This window comes from Bidens hawaiensis, unplaced genomic scaffold (genome assembly GCF_021521415.1).
Source record: "Bidens hawaiensis isolate Kalapana, Puna unplaced genomic scaffold, B.hawaiensis_p1.1 tig00032053_1, whole genome shotgun sequence".
In the NCBI taxonomy this organism is placed as follows: Eukaryota; Viridiplantae; Streptophyta; class Magnoliopsida; order Asterales; family Asteraceae; genus Bidens; species Bidens hawaiensis.
This window is the reverse complement of record NW_027505234.1, coordinates 46,217-62,547: the sequence shown is the minus strand read 5'-3', so window position 1 is coordinate 62,547 and position 16,331 is coordinate 46,217. Positions and strand designations below refer to the sequence as shown.

Genomic DNA, 16,331 nt, shown 5'->3' with positions numbered 1-16,331 from the left:
TTTTTTCCCAAAAGGGCTTCCTGACAACTTCTGTCTGCGCCGCGCATACATTGCCATCTGCAGACTGTTTGTTTTTTCGAAGACGTTTCATTAAAAAACGTCTGCACGCCCACTTTCTGGTGCATACATAGTCCAACCACTTCTAGCCTCTTCTCACACATATTTATCATCAGACTCTCATCTTCTCAAACCCTAATCTCGTCCTCTCCTTTCCTCTATCACATCCACTTCCCAGCCACCTCCACCTACCTTCCACCTCCTGAACCTGCCGCCTCTGCCTCCTCCACCTACCACAGCCGTCTCCTCTACCCACCTACCAGCCGCCGCCGTCTCCTCCGCCCACCACAACCGTCTCCTCCACCCACCACAGTTCATCAAGCAATTTTCAAACCTTTCATCAATTTGTGAAGTCTTGATTTGAGGTAATTAATACTTGTTGTTGTTCTTGAAGTCTATCATGAATTGTCATGTGGGTTTTGTTTCTTTGTTCACCATTGTAAAATATTTAGATTTATAAATGTGCTGTTGTTTGATTATTGTTAAAGTTTGTAGTATTTTGTTAATTGTTAAAGTTTTTTGTTAATTTTGTTAGATTGTTATTAGTTTGTAGAAATTTTAGGTTTGATGAATTATTGTTATTAGTTTGTAGTTGAAAAAGTTTTTAGAAAGTTTAGGTTTGATGAATTATTATTAGTTTGTAGTTGAAAAACGTTTGTAGAAAGTTTAGGTTTGATAAATATTGTTATTAGTTTGTAGTTGAAAAAAGTTTGCAGTTTTTATTGTTATTAGTTTGTAGTTGAAAAAAGTTTGTAGAAAGTTTAGGTTTGATGAATATTGTTATTAATTGGTTGTATTCGTTTGTTAGAAGGTGTTCTATGGGGTTTAAAATACTAGCAAATGGGTTAAGCAAGAAATTTGCACTAACGGGTCAAAATGTTGGATTTTGTTGATGCATATAATAGTGTGTGCTGAATTATTTTTTGTTCAATGGCTTTTGTGTTTATTGAAAATATGATTTAATATGATGTTATACATGAGTACTAAAATTTGGCTTTATATGTCCTAGGTAAAGCTTGTGTATAAATGAAGACTGATGATCAAGTGCTTGGGACGGAACACAAACAACTCATGTTGGAAATGATTTATATTAGTGAAGTTGTCAATAGTTGTTTTTGTGTAGACATGAATTTTAAACCTAACATGTTAGATTATACATACATACATACATATATATATATGATGAGATCTAAATGATGAAATTAAGTTGTTTGTAGAAACTGATTTGAATGTTTGTAGAATTTATTAGTTTGCATAATAGTTCAATTGTTATTAGTGCAATTGTTAGCAGCCTGCAGATGTTAAAAAACAAACAGTCTTCTTCTTGCAGACAACAGAGGTTTGGTCCACCTCTTCTGTTGCAGATGCCTGCAGATGTGGTCCGCAGACTGCAGTCATTTTACCTCTAAAAAAACAAACACCACCTTAAAGAGGGACAGATGGAGTATATAACTAAACATGTTTTTAAGTTAACCCAACCCACCAAATTGCCACTTCATTGGTCCCACTCCTTGTCATTTCATGGTGTTTATAGTAACACGTGCCTCTAGAAATACCTCCCCTAAGACCATTTTCTATGGTGAGGGGCATCGATGCCCTTCCTGTAATGTCCCGCTAAGATTTAATATTCATTGGGCGCCCTATATATGCATATGCATGTATCTATGTGTGAGAGATGGAGAATGAGGGCCCACAACCCTCCATCACCATGCCCCACCACCAAGGGCGCCCTTGGTGGTGTTCCGCGCCCAAAGGTGCCCGTCTAAATGGTAAGGAACCATTATGGTTGGTTTGATATCACATGCAAATAAAGGGAAAATTGTCAAAATGTTTCATTTTAAGAGGGTGATTTCAAATATATCCCTTCAAAATTCAAATGACTTCTTTGTCCCCTTACTAACTCGTTGTCGCCTCTACGTTAGAAGTTCGAGACGACATGCTTATTAACTTGTCGTCTCCCCGCCATGTTAACTCAAGGTCGTCTTACTGTCATGTTAGCTCAAAGCAGATTCAAAGGTTCAGAAAGAACATGTTTTCTTTAAAGATAAATGAGATTATAATAGATAAAACCAAATATACATTATAGCTATAATAGCATATTCACTGGTGTTTACTTGTACTCACCGACATTTATCACCGTACTTTCAACATTGCCGTCAATGGTGTTTATTTTGAAGAATACTCAAGTAGTGTGTTTATGTTAAATACGAAAACATTATTACACTCGTAGAGTTTACTAGCTAGTTATTATAGCAAATGCACACGGGATGAACATGCAAAGAAGCTGGATAAAATCCATACCAGCCGGTTATTACAATAGTGTATATTATTAGATAAAATCTTTCATTTGTGCACATATGTAATTAATATTAATCAGGCATACAACGTACATATGCAGTACGTATTATTGTGTTTTCTAAAAAATAAGATAAAGAGAGAATCATAGGAACCCCTAATATATAATATATATATATTCTTTGAAAAGCAGCCACAATGTTTGTTTGACATACGATGAAATCATCAGTTGACATATTCTATCCCAGTCAACGGTTTTCCCGACTGAAGTTGAATCGCAACGTCTCCAACTACCTATTCAACATAACAAAGTCATGTGTAAAAACATTTGAAAAAGATCATAAGTTCATAACTAATATTCATAATTATTATCATACCTTGGCCATGGATCGATATGAAGATTCTGTAACTCCTGCAACATGGGGTGTAAGAAGCACGTTTGTGAACTTCAAGATAGGATCGTCTGGATCAAAAGGCTCGGTCCATGCGACATCAATTCCTAAACCCCCCAAATGAGCCGATTCAAGCCCATCATAAACCGCTTTATAATCCAACAGACCACCACGCGCTATATTCACCAGGAACGCACCCTGCATATACTCATTTCATCCATTAAGAGCTCAACTTATACTTGCTGACACTTTAACATTATAAATAAGTATGTCGTTATAGAAAGAGAAAATACTATAAAAAGTAAACCAACATGATTTTAAATATGATCAAAGATGTGATTTCTTTTTACAGTGAGCCAAGATGAGCCCGAGCTCGGCTTGTTTTGACTTACGAGAGCTTTAGCTTGGCTCGTGAGTCGTTTTTTCACGCTTAAGCTCACCACGGGCTCAGCTCTTTTATTATTGTATTAATTAAATTTTAAATCACTTTTATATATTACACCTTTTTGCTTCTTCCATTTCTTTTGTTAGTACTAAATATTACACCTTTTAAACTCTACTTTATAGTTTACTTGTTTTACTACTACGATGTTCGCTTTGGGGTCTCGCTGCCACCCTCCACAGACCCTACTGATAGCTGGCTAATTGTGGGTTTTGCCGGTTGTTGTTGTAAATTTTATATATATTTTAATTATACTTATATAAAGTGTCATAATATATATATATATATATATATATCTTATTTAGATATTTTTATCATAATTTTATATATAATAACATATATTATTATATAAATTTAAATTTAATAGATGAAATACATATTATATAATTCTTAGTTGTTTTTGTAAGAAAAATTTTTCTGTTTTAAGTTTAACATGTTAAGGGACTTTTTTGATTAAAAAAACAGAAAGTATGCGGATTTTTTTATGTGGAAAACAGTACTTTTATGGGAAAATCAGAAAGTATGTTGGTTTTTGACTTTTTGATGGCATTTGCCCTTATAAAAACTAACCTTTTTCATTGAAGATATGAAACTCTTGTTTACAATACCAGCCTGTACATTAATGAAAACTCATAAGTCACTAAAAGTCAAACCCAATTAAGAAAAACAATACACAGGAAAAGTCAAAGGGAAGAATGTGTCTGACTGTTTCATTATTCATTGTCAGGCAGCAGACAACAATGTCAGATTTCTTTGCAAACTCAAAGATATCTTCATGACACCCTTTCTCATCAACCGGATCCTCGTGTGTACCATTTTGAGCGGTTGGTTCTTGAAAAAGAAAACAATGGTAACAAACGTTGGATAGACTATTAATTAGAGCAGAGATACTTCAAAAATTAAAAGAAGTGTTAATAATTATATGTTGTGTGACACCTGTAGAGGTCAACTTATTCGAAGTCCAGTTTCTTTTTGTCGCAAGAATCTTGACTCTAAATGGACGAAGACGTTTTGCCAATTCAGTGCCAATATTTCCATATCCCAGAATGAAAACCTGCAGGCTCAGATTATTAGACTATCCATTGTCCACAGTAAAATATATTTCTAATTTACTACAAAATATCTTTTATCAGAAGAATGCAAAATAATATGTCGTTTTATTCAGAAAGACAAGAGTGGCCTAAACATTGACTGAGCTTACTGTTTTCCCAAACAAAGTATCGCCAATCGGGTCTCCAAGTATCTTTAGCCTTACAGAAATTTGCATCTCATTCTGCACAGACAGCCATATATTAAGTGGATATACATAAATAAATAGGAAAAACATAAGGTAGGGAGATTGTGGGCCACAACTAGGAATATAACATATCCTAGTTCAACATCTACATATAAACATATACCTAATTTTAGCATGTTACAAGTTGTACCGATCCAAAAATTTAACAATAAACTCTGTGTATCACTATCAAATATCAAGTAAAGAGTCATACTATAAAGAATTTACCACTGTGGTCAAAAGTAACAAATTAATCTGATGTGTTATTAATTATTAAATTAGTATGAAAACGTACTTGCTTGCGCAAAAGACCTAACTGAAATAGATGGCCATTTCAGCACATGAAGCAGCGTTTCCGGTATATTTACCAGGAATTCTAGCAACTTTTATTCCATGGTTTGTAGCAGCAGTTATATCAATACCTTCATTAAATTAAAAATAACAATATTGGAAGTTGTACAAGTAGTTGAGTACATGAAGATTAAGAAAAGTGATATGACCTTCTAACCCAACACCATACTGCATAATGACTTTCATTCGAGTGGCACGAGCAATAAGATCTGAATTAAGCTTCATGCTTTTTACCACACAGATATCATAGTTGCCAATAAGATTCGGTATACTATCAAATGGAAGATCATCAACCTATAAATTAAAAAAAAAAATAAAAGTAGAGGTTAATAGATCATCAGAGAAACAGCAAAATAGAGTCTTGTTTGCCATTTATTTATATTTCATCAATCAGAATACCTGGATCAATGGATACTTCTGCAGATACTCTTTGGTGTAGTTATGTGAAGCAGGAAAGTGGGGCCCACAAAAGAGAACACGGGTTTTAGCCTTGCCATCCTCACCCATATTTCGTTTCTGAGTATTCCAAAAGCGTCTGCATCAAGAAAATACCCGTACGCTGGTACTCCACATGTCTAACGGCCCGTTTAACTTACAGAGCGCTTGAGCTAAGCTTGTTTCAAGCTTTATTTCTAGAGCTCGAAGTCGGCTCATGAGCAATTTTTCAAGCTTGAGCTCGGCTCGTTTCCTATAATTAAATATTTTTTATATATTTATAATTATATATATATATATATATATAATATTAATTTATACATAGCAAATATATATTATTTAGTTATTTTTATCATAATTTTATAGAATAATTATTATTAAATGAAATATATATATTTAATAACAATTATATAAACAACAGGCACCGGCTCAAGCTGGATTAGTGAATTTCAAGCCCGGGCTTGTTTATTAAAAAAGCTATTTTTGAGGCTTGAGCAGGAGCGTTTAAGCTTAGCTCAATTCGAGCCGGTCTTGAGCAGCTTGGCTGGTTTACACCCCTACCGAGCAGGTCATATAACATATTCCACATATCATTAAAAAATGCAATGGATTTTATCATTTAATTGTCAAGAGTGTCTATAATGCTAACTGCATATGAAAGTGGATTGTTAAGAAAATGGTGATTCAAATAAATGAGCATGAGAAACTTAATCACAGATAACAAGGGGCATTTCATCAAACACATGGTGTGCATTACCAACAAATAATCTTTACTTACCCCAAATGTTGTCCGCAAATCTTGAGGTTTATTACGGAATTGTAAGACCTGAAAAACATACTGCAATTACATTAACCTTTAATTATTGAGTTGAGGAGGAAGATGAAGATGAAGATGAAGATGAAGATGATGATTGTCTATACATACCTCAATGTTGTTGTGGATGCAAATAGATTCCACTCAAGGGGTTTTGAGTTAATTTATAACATTTGACCTAAGAATACTTTTTTTTTATGTAAATTAAGCATATTTATGTTTTTATTTTTATATCAAATCTCATATATGAATTGAAATTGTTTATTTTTTTTGTTTACCTACTAATGAATAAATTCTAGTTGTTCGGGGGTAACCAACAGGCCAAAGGTAATCATACGCTCGCTATCGCAGGCAATGCTGGATAGTCCAAACTTATCATCTCATTTGATAGGGAGAACCCGTCGCCTAAAGGTCTACTGTAATAATTATAAAACCAAGTTGAGATTGGATTCAAGTTTAAGACCTTATGATTTACACCCAAATATTCACTTCCCCTCTAACCAATTGAGCTAAAGCTCACTGGCTATGATGCTTTTAATTAATTTATAAAATTTGACATAGAATTATTATTATTATTATTATTATTATTATTAATGTCAATCTATCTATTCTAATAAAAGCTTATCATTTTTGCCACTTGTCAATACCATATCCCTCCTCATCTTTTTATCAACCAATTTTCATATATGGTCCTTATTTTTTAAGTTATTTCGATATATGATTTAAAATTATATGTTTATTCCAACTAAATACATTACTACATATAATAAGTATTCTCCGTATAGATTGACAATAGACAATTAGTGACATTTGAAGTGTTAATTATGCTTTATATTCAAAATAATAAACAATAAACATTCGATTCATAATATGTGGAATGAGAACAATCGACTTGGATTAAATCATGATAACGTCAGCGGCTAAGGTTTAGCCTTTAGTACCTAAAAATACATATGATTCTAAAACTAAAAGTTTTCGGGTTGACCCGACACCTAGAATTCGGACCCAAGAATCAACCCGAATTACTTCGGTTCAGGTTCGGGATACTATTTTCTTGGGTTCGAGTTTCTCGGGTCGGGTTAGTTTGGGTTCAGGTACGGGTTTTCTTGGGTTGGGTTTCATGTTACGGGTAAAAGTGACAACTCTACTTTCAACGATTATAAATAAGAACCACTACTTTCACTTTATGCAACTTTAAATCTTCTAATATTCTTCTAACTCAGAATAATCACTATTATTTGAACATGGTTTTAATGTTAATATGTATTTTTCATTTTCCTGGCAATTACATTCATATGAAATAAACAAATCATTTTGTTATATTTGAATTTTCGATTTTTATGTTGCTTGATTATACAATTTTTAATTGTAAAATATAAAGTCAATTAAAAATTTGTCATACACATAATATTAATGACAACAAATTTATCATGATAAATCAATTTCAAATTATAAAGATTCTAAAGATAATTATATCATCAAAGTTCAGGTATATGGTTTTTGGGATAATCATTTTATTTTTTTTTGATAAACATGAACATTCGTTCTCAAATGACATCATATTAATTGATTAAAAGCTATGATATTTTATGAGTATGCATATTTTGTTTATTAGTATCATGGGTATATATATTATCATTTATCTAGAGTTGGTATGTACTTGAAGAACCTTTTTTGTCACACAGACATGTAACATCCTAACATTTTTCATATTTAAAAAAGAAAGTTACGTTTAGTGTTTTCGCGTTAATAATTAATAAAGAAAAGATCATGGGCTTAGATTAATCAAGATGGGATTATGGATAAGATGGGCTTAGGGTCTATGGGCATTAGGAGTATAAATACTCTCTTAAACCACCCTTATATCCTAAACCCTCATTTCTTTCCATCATATTCTCTACACACACACATCCTACACCACTATATACGGCCGAGAGGGCAGAAGCAAGATCCGAGCCAAACGAAAGTCGATTCTTGATAGATCCTCGTAGTGCAAGATAGATACAAGACTTAAAGTTCATAAGCCTTGAAACTTAAACATAAAGTGAATCGGGTCTAAACGAAATGTAAAGTAGCAAACTTGACGTTGGAAACGAACTTAACGAACCTAGGGCTATGTACGGCAACGTGTATTGAACGTTTTAATCTTAAAGGTCCAAACTTTATGCGTTTTCGGGCCGTGTTTTATAAAAAAAAAAATTGCCACGGGAACGTTTGCGAGAATTATTATCATCTTATCAATGTATTACACACTAAAACGGAATGATTATAGGGGTTTTGGGATAAGCCGTAGCTGCTGCTGGGTAACTTCGCCCGTAGCAAGTTCTCCCAGCATGTTCGCTAAGCAAGTTCGCCAAGCAAGTTCGCCGTATAAGTTCGCTTATGTCAACTTCGCTGTTGATTAAGTTCGTTGATGGTTAGGTTCGTTTACTAACATGTTCGCTTAATACTAAGTTCACTTAATACTAAGTTCGCTTAATACTAAGTTCGCTCAATACTAAGTTCGCTTAATACTAAGTTCGCTCAATACTAAGTTCGCTTAATACTAAGTTCGCCAAAAGTTAAGTTCGCTGAGAAGTGGATTAAAATGCTAGTGAAAAATGCGTTAAGACAGTTAATGAAAATAAAATTTTTCCAAGCTGACCTGGCAGCTTAACCCCAGCCAGGGGCTCTGCCCCTTGGACCCCGCTAGGGGCTGCCGCCCCTAGAACCCTGCTGCCAGGGGCGCTGCCCCCCGGACCCCCGTCCGTGGAGAGTTATAATTAAACCAGAAAGATGATATGGGTAGTGATAGTTAATTGATACGTGTAATTGTTATACAGTTAGTCGTGCCCAGCTCAAGAAAGGGATTACCATAAACGGTGAACGTAACCGCATTCAGGTGAGTTTCTAGCCCCATTTCCTTGTTATGTTTTCGGGGATGTGTGCATACTCGATGTGAATGTTAATACACTTACCTTAAATGGTAAGTGTATGTCGTAATGACGATTGTGATAGTTATGTATGTATGCTTGAAAGTATGTGAACGACCTTCGGGTATTGCACGTATTGTCAAGGCAAGTATAGTGTAGTATGTATGATTTGTGTATGTGATTAAGGGAGTATGTACGATTATGTTGTGTATGGTATTAAATGTATGGTTATGATAATGAAAGGTTAGGTAAGGTTAAATGGTTGCATACCCTAATAATATATGCGAAGGATAAAGGGCTGCATACCCTAATAATATATGCGAAGGATAAAGGGTTGCATACCCTAATAATATATGCGAAGGATAAAAGGTTGCATACCCTAACAATATATGCGAAGGATAAAGGGTTGCATACCCTAACAATATATGCGAAGGTTAAAGGGTTGCATACCTTAATAATATATGCGAAGGTTATAGGGCGTAATGCTCTTTAAAACGTAAGGTAAAGTGTATGAAAGAAAGAAAGAAAGTACGAAGATAAGTAAGTATATTATAAATGGAAGTATGAAAGTATGTAATTATGAATATACTGTATGTTATGTGATTAACTAGAACTCACTCAGCGTAGCTGACTTTTAGTATGCACGCAGGTGAGTAGAATGAGACAGTTGGCTTGAAGGGGGACACATGGCAGATGAATAAAGAAGCTGGCTGTGACAATCGTCAATTTCAGGTTAACTCCGTTAACTCAACTTCGTCAATTAAAACTTAAGATCATTGAATCTATAACGCACACTTCATTACATTTAAACTAGGGTTTAAATGACGCTTAACACTTACTACATGTGTAGTCTTTCGGGAATTGCACCGAAACGCAAACGAGTTGACGCAAACGATTGATGAATAAACGAAAAACGTCAAAACAGTAATTATGTGTTAGACTTATGTGTTATGTGATAACATGGTTATAAACGTTAACTCAAGATGTAAACTAGTTAGTTAAGTTAGAAAAACAACAATTGAAAGTGGAGGGACTTGAGTGTAACTTGTATGTCTATAAATATAACCTTAATCACTTAACCCTAACTTATTATTCTCTTTCTCTCCAAAACCGATCGGAAACCCCACCCTTTGCTCCCTTGGCTGCCGTCCATCAATACAAACACGTACAACATCAATTCAAGCCCTTGATTGAAGAACTAGGTGCTAGGAAGGTATATTTGATTATCCTATACATTCTTGTTGCTTGATTTTGATGTTTGTTGGGTTAATAACAAACCCTAGCAGCCGATTTTGTGAGTGTGTATAGCTAATATGATTGTGGTTGATTGAATGATGATTTGATAACTAGTATTAATCTTGTTGCATGTTGATTGTTGTGTCTTTGATTTGAGTTCAAACACAAACCCTAATCAAGTATGTAATATGTAATTGATGTGCATGGATGGTGTAGGTTCCCTGGATGGATCTGCACGGGATATCTCGATCTACACAGGTGCGGAATCCCTGCGTAGGTTGTTACGAGCGTAGAACACGAATCAAACAAACACACGATACGAATAAACGAACACACGTTATATTATAACCGAAACACGTGATATAATCACTGAATACAGACTCAATACTCTCTGGTTCTCACGTCTCTCGACTCACACACGTCTGTATACGATTACCTTGAACTACCATTAAACAAGCCGTGACCTAGCGTATAAATACACGACAACTTCGCCTGATATGTTCAGGCGAAGTTGTTGCTAACTTCGCTTGACTAACAAGTTCGCCTGATAAGCGAACTTGTCAGTAACTTCGCTTAAACATAAACAAAACACAATTAACATTACAGACTGGATTACAGACACTAGACTATGAACTACTGACATTATGCACCAACAGACTCCCCCTTGGCAGTAGCTTCATATCTTTATCTTTAAGCACTTGTCTTGTAATCTTCATGCATGCACTCCCTCTCTTACACAGACCGTGACTACTCGCTGATATTTCCTCGCTTCGCCTTTCCAAGCAGGAATATAGAATATCTTCTTCTCGTTTAACACCTGCAGATCAGCTTTAGATAAATTAACAAGATGCATCGGATCATACACTCTTAGCACTTCTTGTTCGTCTTCGTCTTCCATCACGGCTTCAGCAGTCTGGCAATCCACATACCACCATTTCAGATCTTTCAGCACATCTTGAGGCATAGTCTTCATTGGAACCTCTTTCAAACACCGAATCGGCTTATATTTCATCACCATCCAAGGTTTGCCATCTGCTCTCATTCCTCTTTCAGTATCTTCAACTAATTTCCCTTTCTGTGGTTTTAACAACTCAAACTTTTTCTCTTTAATACTTTCTTTCCATTCTATCTTCCCAATAACTCTGGCCATATTATCATCACTTCTATTAATCAACCCCAGTCTGGCCAAATCCTTTACCTCACACTCAGGTAAGGTATTTAGAGATCTCAACGTCCTCTTAAAGTATTGGATCCCATCATATCTTTTCATCACGAACACTTTTAGCTGTTCATCATATAACCAACAGATAATGCCTTTCTTTGACTCAGCGTACCCTTTAATATTATAACTTTTCTTGAACATTGTAGGTACCACTGGCTTCTTCGTTTTGATAAACCAATGAGCATAGCCTTCCTTCCATCTAGGCTGCTCCTCCTATTCTGTATCATCAACTACTGTATCTTCACATACATTCGACTTCTCAACGGTTGGAAGCTCGTGTTCAACATTCTCCTCTACAATTTCACCTTCTTCAACATCGTCTTCTATCACTATCTGTGCACCAATCTTCTCAATTTCTTCTAATGGCAGCACATCATCATCACACACATCATCAACATCTAACATATCATCATCCAACTCCTTCAAGGCATCGATCACATCATCTCCCATCTCCTCGTCATCTACCATCACCACCTCATCACCACCAGAACCACCAGCTGCACCTGCAGACTCCCCCTGAGCTGTGGTTGTCCCAAGAGCTTGAGTAGTTCTTGGCAACTCACCACCTGCACCTTTCGATGCATTGGGATCATCGTCTCTGTCATTCTTCTTCTTTGTCCTGAGCTCGTCGCCTTTACAGCTCGTCTCCCCTTGAGATGCCAAGAACTCCTTCATAGCATCTATAATTTTTCCATGTTCAACCAGGAGGGACGACTGTAGTTGATTTTCTGCTACTAGGCGCTGAATAGCCTGGGTCCGGATAAGATATATCCTAGATTGCTCTGCCACGACCCGCTCTAGTGCAGCTATTCTTTCCGAGTCTGATAGGGTTTCATCGAAATCGAACCTCATGTGAGATATGTCTTGAGTATACTGAGGAGGGATTTCGAATGAAACCGGGACATCAGAAGTAGCTGTGGACGTAACCGCAGGTGGTATCGTGACCGACAACCCTGCAGTGTGAACCACTATCGACTCAATAACCTGTGCAACAACCTCCGACGGAGTAAGCGTTGGAGGCGGCAACGATACAATATCTGGAGTCGTCAGCTGGAGTGTGATGGATGGGAGGCCAACAGATGATGATGTAGCCACCACGGGAACGTCCGTGGCGCTTGGCCTTGTGAGGTGTAATGGTGTAGGGACAATCGACATACCGGACAGTGCGGGCGGAGCGAAACGTATGACTCTAGAGCTCTTACCAGCTCCCCTACCTGCACCTGTCCTGTCCCTTCTTGAACGTCTGATCAACTTATGAATGTCTTCTTCTTCTTCTGACTCACTGTCGTCATCTGTCCTCTTTCTTTTCCCATGTAGTCTTTCTCGAGTCATCATAATCCTTCTGGCCTCTGCCACTTCATCATCAGAATCTAAGCCAGCTACCGTTGTAGCTGCCCTAGTAACATGCACAGTCAAAGCACGTTCAACCTGGACCTGAACGTTCTCCTCTGGATCCACCCGATCCATATCAAAGAAGCCTTGACCACCAAATTCTGCATCAAGGTCCACTTCCTCCTCCGGTGACACAACAGGAGCAGCAGGTATAGCTTGAGGTGCTCCTGCCTGTTGTGGTGTCGGGTCCCTAAACTCATCCCCACGAGCAGGCACATACTCCGGGTTGATTAAGTACCCAAAGAGTGGAGTATGGCGAGGACGAAGCTCAGGTTTGCTCCTCGCACTGGAGGATCGACACTGGGCGAAGATCCGTTTGTTCACACTCTCTACATATCGGATCGGACGACGCTGAGGAAGTGTTGGAGCAACATGATTCAAGATCATTTGAAGGAATCTTGGATACATGATGAACCGCTCACGCGCCATCGCTCTTCGTTGACGATCAATCTCATAAAAGACCATCTGACTAAAGCTGAATCGCTTGTTGTATGTCAGAGCAGTCATCGCTGACTGCATGGTCGCGCCCATGCCATCAGTGCCCGCCTTTCTCCCTGACATGCATACTATCATAACATGCATGAGAAAGCGCCACTGGTCAAGTAGGAATCCCTTCCTTCTCTGCGAATCCCCCAAGGGACCTGAATAACCCATCCTCAAAAATGCTCCATCGCGAAAAGGAGCTACAAACTCTGTCGGGTCATCCCTTGTCTCGTTTCCAAACTGCAGAGCCGCCCGGATATGTTCAGAAGAGAACTGAACTCTTTGATTGTTTACTGTTGCTCGCATCACCGGCGGTTCGACTCTACAGTCGTATTCCACGGTCTGCCAGAAATCCTCAATGTTGGGTAAGGATATCGGCAGAGTTGTTGTAATGGCGTGGAATATCCTCGAGCGTAAAAAGGAATGTGATGATTTCGCGGAAATCATCAACTCCGCTCGCTTCCGGGTCTAAGGTGATATACATGTTGTGACCCGGGAAGAACTGTCTTTGTTGATCACCTCCGTCATCACCGCCTGCACCACCTGCTCCAGCAATAGCAGCCATATCTGCAACAAACAGGTTAAGTTAGATAAACGTCAAAGCGAATCACAAGTTCGTCTGTTACCATGAGCGAAGTTGTGATCAATTCTGTATAGGCGAAGTTAATGGTGAGGCGAAGTTGGGAAACAACTTCGCTTCAACTTGAACTTCGTCTGATAATAGTTAAGTAAAATGATCCAGGCGAAGTTACGGATAACTTCGCCTAATCACAACATCGCCTCATAAACTGTTTCAAAATCAATAATCAGGCGAAGTTACGGATAACTTCGCCTAAACTGTAACTTCGCCGAATTTGAATCGGCAACAGTTAGGGATTTAGAACGACGTGTAGATGATGATTTCGGAGATCGAGGACTCCGAAATACATGATTTTATGAAGTTATAGACGTTCATGCAAATTACTATCACGTAATATCAAGTTTGAAAATCGGGTGTTTAGGTTTCAAATAATCGAGGTCACGAAACGGTTCGAATCGACCTGTGATTAACATTAACGACCACGATTATACGAATATAGAACCCTACACACCTTTAATCTGATTTGAATCGAGGTAAAAAATAACAAATGATCGATGATATAAGTTCGCCGGTTGACAGGGAGTTAAGTTCGCTGGGTTTTTGAAATTATGATCCTGTTTGACCTTAAAACTTCTTTATATAGGGTCAAAGTTAGTACAGGCGAAGTTATCGACAACTTCGCCTATTCCAGGCGAAGTTATCAACAAGTTCGCCTGTATTTACAAAACACACCCCTATACTTTTAATAATTTTCAATAAAGTTTTAAAAACATCCTTTAAAGCGTTAAATGATACGATCAAGACCAAGTAACCAGGTATAAAATCAAACAATTACAAAAGTAACAAAAATTTGAAAAATTAAAGTACACGGGATCAAATTTCAGTCTCGACAGGGACTACTACGTTTTAGAAAAGATCCGAACAGGAATCATACTAATTACGTGACTGTCACATAGATCCGTGTTTAGCTGTATTATGACAAAAAGAAACAGGTTGTAGGCAGGTAAATAACTTAAGATGGTTTTCATCGTTTCTGTGATACGAGTTAGGTTCAATTAAGCTCAAAACTTAAGTGGGCAACAACTCAGAGATTATGATGCCTCCTATCTATTCTCAAAGCGTATTTGGCTTTCACCAAGTCACCCCGAATTGACCTTGACCCGTAGTGTCTGATTAAGTAGTGATTACACTTCGATCTTAGACTCTGTTTCCCGTTCTCTTTCTTACTCCATGATTGAGAAGTCTTGACATTGTCAGCTCTAGAATGTTTCAATAACTCATAAGGTTTTTTTTTTTTTTTTTTTTTTTTTTTTTTTTTTTTTTACGATAAACATTTACATAGACTTCAGAGTAGTAAACAACTGCAAGTCCTGAATCTGGATCACTGTAGTTTCTTCACACACTGTCTTTACGGGAATCAGAACACTTACGGGCTCGTGTATGACTGGGTAATCGCTTTTCTGCCTATCATTCGGAAAGATATATATGAAGACATGCAGAACTCTTAAGAAGTTTCCACATAAAATCGAGTAGATTTAGTTAGTATCACTTCTACTTTTACGCACCATAAAAAGCTACCATGACATACAATGACTATTCTAAAGCCTTTTAAGCATAATAACTTCACTAGTTAAGCACACAGAATCAGTAAATCTATCATTTTCCAAGGTTGGATCAATTTTCTGTTAAAACATAGTAACAGAACTTCTTAAGAAGTAGTAGACTTGAAAAATAATTTCATTTCCCTAAAAGAAAAATTTAACTTCTGTCGCCCCAACCAAATCAAAGTCTTCAGGTTAACGGCTATCCCGAAGATCCAATGGATCAGCTGGACCGACCACATACTAGTATGTGTCCTTCTAACTAAGTATGATCGACTAATTTTCAGCGAAAGAATGAAAACTCATCATAAACCGCCCCGGTCACTTTCAGTCATCTGGTTAATGGCTATCCTCATATTCTACAAGTAGAAATGAGGACCAAACATATCCTAAGACATGTCCTTCAAACTGAGGCAACCGACATAATTCTAAGCGATAGTGACGTATTTTTTTTTTTTTTTATTTATTTTTTATTTATTTTTAATCAAAAACACAAAACATGGTTACTCGGGATTGATCATCCCATTCAGCTCAACAAGGTTTTGAAATCTAGTTTTGTCAAACGCTTTCGTGAATAAGTCAGCGAAATTATCTAACGTATCAACCTTTTCGAGCTCAATCAGCTTCTTCTCAGCACAATCCCGTATAAAATGATGACGTATGTCAATATGTTTAGTTTTACTGTGCTTCACGGGATTGTTAGTTACTGAGATAGCAGCTGTGTTATCAATGCAAATAGGAGTAAGTGAGAAATTCAGACCATAGTCGCGCAACTGTTGTTGAATCCACAGAACCTGGGAGCAGCAGTTGGATGCTGCCATGTATTCTGCCTCACATGTTGAA

At 37.0% G+C, this 16,331-nt stretch overlaps 1 pseudogene across 1 annotated transcript; it reads right to left on the bottom strand.

Annotated features, from left to right (window-relative positions):
• Positions 1-2,429: 2,429 nt before the first annotated feature.
• Positions 2,430-6,146, bottom strand: LOC143611715 (uncharacterized; annotated as a pseudogene). Its single transcript, XR_013149814.1, has 10 exons — positions 6,027-6,146; positions 5,213-5,348; positions 4,963-5,107; positions 4,758-4,884; positions 4,388-4,459; positions 4,123-4,240; positions 3,893-4,017; positions 3,757-3,798; positions 2,730-2,942; positions 2,430-2,646 (listed from the first exon to the last, which is right to left on the bottom strand). The product of XR_013149814.1 is annotated as an uncharacterized LOC143611715 (transcript).
• Positions 6,147-16,331: the final 10,185 nt, after the last annotated feature.